The sequence below is a fragment of the Rhinopithecus bieti genome, unplaced genomic scaffold, assembly GCF_001698545.2.
Source record: "Rhinopithecus bieti isolate Rb0 unplaced genomic scaffold, ASM169854v2 scaffold_1014, whole genome shotgun sequence".
In the NCBI taxonomy this organism is placed as follows: domain Eukaryota; kingdom Metazoa; phylum Chordata; class Mammalia; order Primates; family Cercopithecidae; genus Rhinopithecus; species Rhinopithecus bieti.
This window is the reverse complement of record NW_016803499.1, coordinates 438,589-446,577: the sequence shown is the minus strand read 5'-3', so window position 1 is coordinate 446,577 and position 7,989 is coordinate 438,589.

Sequence of the window (7,989 nt, the reverse complement as noted above, 5' to 3'; positions counted from 1 at the left end):
GCATAGGTTCTTGTGTCTCTGATAAGAACCCACAGAAGAAATAAGAACTTGGCACTGGAGTAGTTCACAATTTGATATTTTTGGCTTAAGGAAATTTTTGGCAGACCTTTTGAGATCTGTGTGCCTGAGTAGTTCACCTTCCTAAGACAATTTGAAAATTTCTGCTTGGATGCTGCCACCCAAGATATGCTCAGCTTTTTCATCAGAACCAGCCAGGGAAGCCTGCTTCCCAGCTCCTTCTGGAAATTCACATTCACAGGGTCTCCCCAGCAGATCTCTGTTGCTGCAGGCCAGCTGGTGTCTGAGCAGGTAGGGGAGGTCACACTGAAAACTGGAGTCTGCTTGATACCCCGTGGCTGCAGTCACATGCAATCATTAAGTCAATTCCTGCTAGGTGTAGGTCAGTGTGTAGGATGCAAAGATGTATACAACATGGTCCCTGTACTTGATTTCCTTACAACCTCATTGGAAAGGCAGGCCACTGATACTGAGAAGGGCCGCCAGACCAAGCAGTTATGCTGTGTACCCCATGAGTGGTACCAACCAAAGCAGCTATTTAGTGTTTCAGAGGAGAGAGCAGGCATTGTGGCTGAAACGCTTAGAGAAAGACACATGGAAGAGACAGGACGGGACCTGGTTTTAAAGAACAGGCTCTACTGGAACAAGTAGAGAAGGGAGGGGGAGATGCTCCCTGTCAGAGCTGGGATGGAAATGTCATGGCCCACTGTGTGGGTCTTGGATAAGAAGTCAAGTGCCATGAGAAAGGAGGGAATGGCTCTTGAAGCCCTGGGAATTCATGACTCCTTCTAAGACCAAACCATGCTGGGGAATCCACAGGGCTGCAGTTGCGAGCTGGACTGTTTGTCCTGGAATTTGTGAGCCCTGGGGAGACCGTGAAGGATCTTGGGCAAGTGAATGATTTGAGTACGGTGCCAATTGGGACAATTTGGAGTCAGGATGCCAGGAGGTTGCTGTCTAGGAGATCTGCTAAAAGACCTGTAGGGCTATAATTTCAATATCAGCCACAGTGTCACAGCCTGACTGGTCACTGTGAACTTGATAATCACAGAGTCTCTCAAGCCGTTTCTGGTAAACATTTGGTATTTTCAGGTCTGAGCTCCTTCCTCCCAGTTTCTGCTCTTTCCCCTACAACTCCCTTCTAATCTCTCCCTGTCCCGGATATTAACTTCCCTGTGGGCTCCTCAGCAGCCCGCTGGGGTCTCAGTTTTCTCTTTTTAGGCCTGGGAGGTCTAGAGGCTGTACCAGTCAGTAATTTCTGGGGCTCTAACATCTTTTTCTTCTTTTGAACCCACTATAAATCAGAAGTTAAAAAGACATTTAAAAGTTTACCAAGGTGAATAATGTGATAGAAATGTGAGTACTAGTGGCAACTGGGAAAAAGAAACAAGCTTGCTGATTATAAATGATTTTATCCTTCACATTGAGCAATTTATTTATGCTATGTATTCTTACAAAATGACCAGATTTTTTATTATGTGTACTCATTTTAAATTTTAATTTTAAATAAAATATTTTTTGACTTCCGTTGTATTTATTTTATAATGAGGCTCCATTTATGGCAGAAGGTTCTGTTTTCCATTTTTTGTAATGATAAAAAGTTTCCTTTCGAAGTATTTAAACCAAAATTTCGTCAATTTAGAATAAATTGTTAAGTAATAGTACACGATACATGGCATATGGGTGTGCCAAAATTGTGACACACTTAAAGTACCAAAGTTTGTAACACGGTGCTCTAGAGAAAGTAGACTGTGCTGTCCCTGACGTCTGCTACTGAAGGGGATGGAAACTGACATGGCTTCCATTCCACCAATAAGACTATACCAAGATCCAAGAAGACGATGGATAAGGATCTGATACCTCTCGTTGGAACCCTATGTCTCATCATCTGTACACTCTGTAAAAAAACTTCAGGATAGGGACCAGATCTTATTGAGTTTGTGTCTAACATACAACCCTCTAACATGAGGCCTGCGTATACTAAGTGCTAAATACGTTTTTGCTAGAGGAATGAATCTGTGGATTTGCATTGCAGTAAGAGCACCTCTAGACAGTTTAATTTTGTGTTTGTTTATTCTAGAACTATCAGGCTATCATTAAATAAACGTTGCCAATGAGTCTAGCTTGTCACAAGTTTCAAAAGAATAAGACAACACAGGTGCATTCAGGTGATTGGTGGGATTTGGGTCCCCACAGGCTGGCTTGCTGCAGCAGGTGTGAGGAACTGTGAATAAAGGGCACACCTAGAGCCACCTCGAGGATTGAGCCTGGCCAATTCCTACATATCTAACATTTTCTTTCTTCTTGTAGAAGAAAAAGATTCTTGGAAGAGAGACATAGCTGGTTCTTAGTAACTACTGGGAAAAACATCACACAGAGCCCTGGACGAAAGCCATTATTTCCAGTGGAAATATTGACTCGCAGCACCATGGCCTATTGTAAAATCTAGTGAAACGTGCATAAAAATCTTGCATCTGGTTTGAGATTTATCTTTGCTACCAACTCAGTCTGTCTGCATTTTTGACTGTATTCTGGGATGGCTGTTCATGCAGGAGTGAGGGGCTACCTTAAGGGAGACTCAAAGGAAACAACATGTGGAAGAAACGTAGAGAATGAGTTTCTTTTGCTATCACAATGGCGTATGAAAAAAATTCTTTACTAAACAATTGGCAAAGGATGAGGTAAATATGAGCTTATTGCAGTGACGTTCAGGGACATTTTATTGGACAACAGTGCCTTGCCCTTCTCACAGTGAAATTCATTAAAATTGGGCTTTGGTATCATATGTGTGGCTTGTAAATAAACAATGCTTTAAGAAACAGCTTTGCAAAGCCCATGGCGTTTGGGTGGCAACACTATTTAAGGCATGGTTTACTGTTTCTCGGTATCTCCTATGTGAAGGCCTATTTACCTTAAAGTAAATCCTGGGAACTGCTTTGTTCTTTTTGAGATACTGATTCAGTTTTGCTCTATTGAAAAATTATTTCACAATTATGTTCTCTACATTTGGTCCTAGCCCCAGTCACCCAAGTCACCCATCTACATTTGCTCATAGCCCAATCAGTATAGGAGATTATGGTCTGCATATAAGCAATTCACTGTCCCACCTGGTATTGTCACTCTATTTGAATTGAATTCCCTAGTTCTGATTTTTTATTTTCAATTGTTATTTTACCATGTTATGGTGTATATTTCCAGTTCACTGCTATTTACAATCTGTGGAATGAGGAAAGACATCTGAGGTGCTTGGGTGCAGCATCCAAATGCAAGAGCATCTCCTCATTCTTAAAATGAATGTGGGAGTCAGTTGTGAAAATGGATGTAGTTCTCTGATTCAAGTAATGGTTGAGGATGTGTATTAATGGCTTGGCTCAGTTGCGACGCTGATAAAGAGTGTGTTTGGAATAACCAGTCTCAATGCCAAGAAAAATGCCACATAATCTTAGCTTCATGTAGCAAGTGAACTTGGTGTTGGTGTGGGGTGATCTAGCATTGGTTGAGAATGTCAGGTTTGGAAGTACTTCCTGGTGATATCAGCCATAGAAAGAGACACTTGATGAGGCTATGCAGCTTGTTAGCTATTCCCTGCAAGCAGAAAATCCAGGGGTCCAGAACTCAGGGCCTCCTGGGAGAGAACACAGTGTGAATATTCAGGAATACTCTCCCCATTGTCAAAAAGCCTTGCATCTTTTCTTCCCTTCTCCCTTTCTCTCTTTGCACTCATCCTTCTTCTCTTTTTCTTCCTCCTCTTTCTTCTAATATATGTTGAATTTCTTTATTTTATACCTCAAATATTCATTTCCTGCCTCCCTTTTCTATAGCTGCTGTAGCGGTTCCCATAAACTCAAGAGCTCAACACAACCTTTATTTCATCGCACCTGCCGTGGTTGACATTTAAACATCAGCTCTACAATTTACATACACCATAATGTACCCACTGTATTGTACAATTAGATGAGTTTTGACCCGTGTGTACACCCATGTAACGACCATCATGATCGAGATTCAGAGCTTTTCCTTCATTTTCCTTGTGCCCCTTTGCCTTCATGTCCCTCCCACCCTGCCACCCCTGCTTCTGGAAAGTGACTGACCTTCTTTCTGTGACTGTAGATCCGTTTCGATGGTTAAAGAATTCCATGTCAATGGAATTGCATCGTGCCTACTCCTTTGTTTCTGGCTTATTTTGCTCAGCACTGTGTTTCTGGGGCTTGTCCATCTCGCGGTGTGCATCAGAAATTCATTTCTTGATGCCGCCAAGTAGTGCATTGTGTGGATATGCTGGAGTTGGTCCATTCACCTGTTTTGGACACATGGATTGTTTCCTGTTTGGGGCTAATGTGAATAAAGCTGTTAGGAACATCTGTGCACAAGTCTTTGTATAGGAAAATGTACTTTTTTGGAGAAAATACTCAGGAGTAGAATTATTTCACTTTAACAGATTGGAAAGCTATTTTGCGAAGTTGCTATACCACTTACCTTCCCACCAGCAAAGTATGGTATTTCCAGTTGTTTCATATCCTCACCAATACTTGGAATCAGTATTTTTTAAAGTTTGGCCATTCTAGTGGATGTGTTGCAGTATCTCATGATTTAGTTTACATATCTCTGATGATTAATGAAGTTGAAAAGTTTTTGATAAGCTTATTGCTTAGTGTGTATGTCTTCTTTTGTGAGCATGTGGTAGGACCTTTGCTCATTCTGAAAACTGAATTGTCTTTGTGTTATGAAGTTAAAAATTCTTTTTTTTTTTTTTTGAGATGGAGTCTGGCTCTGTCGCCCAGGCTGGAGTGCAGTGGCCATATCTCAGCTCACTGCAAGCTCCGCCTCCTGGGTTCCCGCCATTCTCCTGCCTCAGCCTCCCGAGTAGCTGGGACTACAGGCGCCGCCACCTCCCCGGCTAGTTTTTTGTATTTTTTAGTAGAGATGGGGTTTCACCGTATTAGCCAGGATGGTCTCGATCTCCTGACCTCGTGATCCGCCTGTCTTGGCCTCCCAAAGTGCTAGGATTACAGGCGTGAGCCACCGCGCCCGGCTAAGTTAAAAATTCTTTTCCTTATATTTTGGAAACAAGCTTTAAGTTTGCATCATTTGTTGAACAGACTCTCCTTTATCCACTGAATTTCACTGGCACCAAAAATCAAATTCCTATATATATGTGGGTTGTTTCTTGACTCTCTACCTTGCTCATTGTTGAATGTGTCTATTTCTAGACCACTGGCACTCCTTCCATGTATACAAAATCCATATATATGTGTGATGTATGTATGTGCGTAATTCCTCTTTGTTCTTCTCCACAGTTGTTTTGGCTCATCTTGGATTTTTGTATTTCCAAGATCCTGCTAGGAGCCTGTCTGTGATGACTTGATTTTACGTGTCATTTTGGGCTGAATGGACATCTTGACTCTAGTATGCACCTCAGTTGAGGTGTCAGTCGCAGTGGGGAGTGGGATACAGGTGAGTGAAGGTGCCAGGGGTGACAACTGGAGCCAGCTGATGGGCCATTGTGCATCTCCTGGGTACTTAGAAGACCCTGAGTAAGAGCAGAGGTGCACACTAGAGTAAAATGGCAGGAAAAATGGCTGCTTTTTAAAATTAGCATTTAAAAATTCATAGTGTGATGTTATTAGTAGTCATCAAACTACTAAACGGATTTTCTAATTATATATACATTTAAAATGTAGATTATTGTTGGATTTTTAAGTGACATAAATGTATGCCTTAGATGTGTTGTTGAAAGACTCTAGGTCTGAGCCCTTACATTCTTGGTGTCTATCACTGCCAACAAGCCATTAATTCCAGGCTTTAGGATCCTTGTGCTGGGCCCTATGAGTGGGAGGAAATCAGAAGTGTAGCGGTGGGTCCCTGCCACCTGGCCAAATAGGACCAGACACTCGGCTGGTTACTTGGCAGAAATATGATTGAATGTGATCATTTTTGATGAGCTAAAATGCTAAACCTGTACTTGAGGAGGACTATTATATAATTTATGAGTAGCACTGTGTCTTTTCTCTGTCCTACTTTTCTGAAGCAATGCATTTTCTTTGATTCATTTACTATTTAGGTCTCAGTTGATGAGCCACAATATAAGCTCTTTATTCTTAATGGTTTTTCACCCTTCCTTTCTTGCATCCACGTGCCACTCCACCTGCTTGCTTTATTTCCACATCAGAAAATGACCAGGATCCACTAGTCTTCTTCACTCTGACTTCCCAGCATTGGTGGAGGATTTTTCTAATTCTTCAGTGTCTGGAATGTGTAAGCTTCAGTTTGTATTTGACTTCCACCAGCTTCCTTCCCACCCAGTATTTTTCAGTGATTCATCAATTATTTATTAAATACCCACTATATTAGATATTTGTTTTCTTTTGTAGTGCCCTATGCTTGCCTCTTACTGCATCTATCACATTAAATTATGTCTTTCCCATTACTTTAAGCCCTGAGGGCAAGAGCACTGCTGGGTGTACCTTTGTATTATGGTACTTTGCAAATTCATGACACATACTAGGTACTCAATACATTTTTTTTTTCCTTTCTCTGAACTTAGTAATCACACTAAACCATTTTTGTAAATTTACGTTCTTCTGATATTGTTAATTTAGTTGGTTACTTTTTTCCACTATAAAAAATTTTAACCATGCAGAAAAGTACAGATAAATAATACAACACTTCAGTATTAATAAACACAAGGCATCTTCCAACAAACTTTGTTTAGTCTGAATACTCTTAGTTATTGTAAAATAACTAAAATTAGTCTGAAGTGTTTTGCTATTTTCCTATAGAGTTTTCTTGTATTTTATAATTCCTACCATTTCAGTAAGAGAAAAATCTTATAGATATAGTTGAAGGCCCTGTGTATTCTTCCCTAATCCCATGTCTCCTCCTCACTCTCCCAAAGAAATAACCATCTGAACTTGTTCCTAGTATTTTCAAGTGGGTTTTAGGCTTCTTGTCCCTGTGTTTTAAATGATACCTAGTATTGTTTTATCCTTTTGTAAAAGATGTGTTATTCTGTATACTTCTGCCACTTGATTTTCCCAATTGACGTGATGTTTACTGAAATCAGTCCATGTCGATAGATGTTGCTCTAGCTAGGTCATTTATTTTAATTGTTGAATGGCATTCCATTGTGTGAATAAACCCGCCATGTATTAATCAGGGCTTCTGGTGATCAGCATTTAGATGGTCTCCACTACGTCTGTGCTTACAAACAATGTGGCAATTGACATTCTTGTACATGGCCCACGCGCACATATATAAGTGCAATTACTCGGTCAAAAGAGTATATGCAAAAGACTATTACTTATTGCAAAAGTGTTGTTTTTTAAAAAATCAAATTTGATAATGTTTGTCTTTTAAGTGCCAAGTCCATTTGTCTTTATTAAATTCCTCCTGTATTTATTTTCATCTCTGCCATCTTATATTCCACTTTCTATTTAGCCTGGTTTTTGTATGTTTCCCCATCCTTTTTTTTCTGCTTCTGTCATTTTTATCATCACCTCTGCCTTCTTTCTATTGGTTTGGAGATTATATAAACACTATATTCTATTCTTGTAGTAGTTAAATTTATAAATTTAAGAAGCGCCCTTGAAATAATAAAGTTTAAGCTTAGTCAATTGCTTTGGTATCTTACTAAATAATGAAGGATGGTACCACACATTAACTCTTAGGAACCGTTTCTGGCTTTCACATCATTTTCCCTTCAATATTTTAATTCTCTACTTGATTTTTTTTGACTCTATACCAAATGTTGATAAATTAGATTTAATCACAAGTTTGACAATTTTTTTCTCACCATTTCTTCCTAAATATTAGTGCTTCCTGGCCGGGTGTGGTGGCTCATGCCTGTAATACCAGCACTTTGGGAGGCTGAGGTGGGTGGATCACAGTGCCAGGAGTTTGAGAACAGCCTGTCCAACATGGTAAAACCCTGTCTCTACTAAAGATACAAAAAAAAAAAAAAAAAAAAAAAAA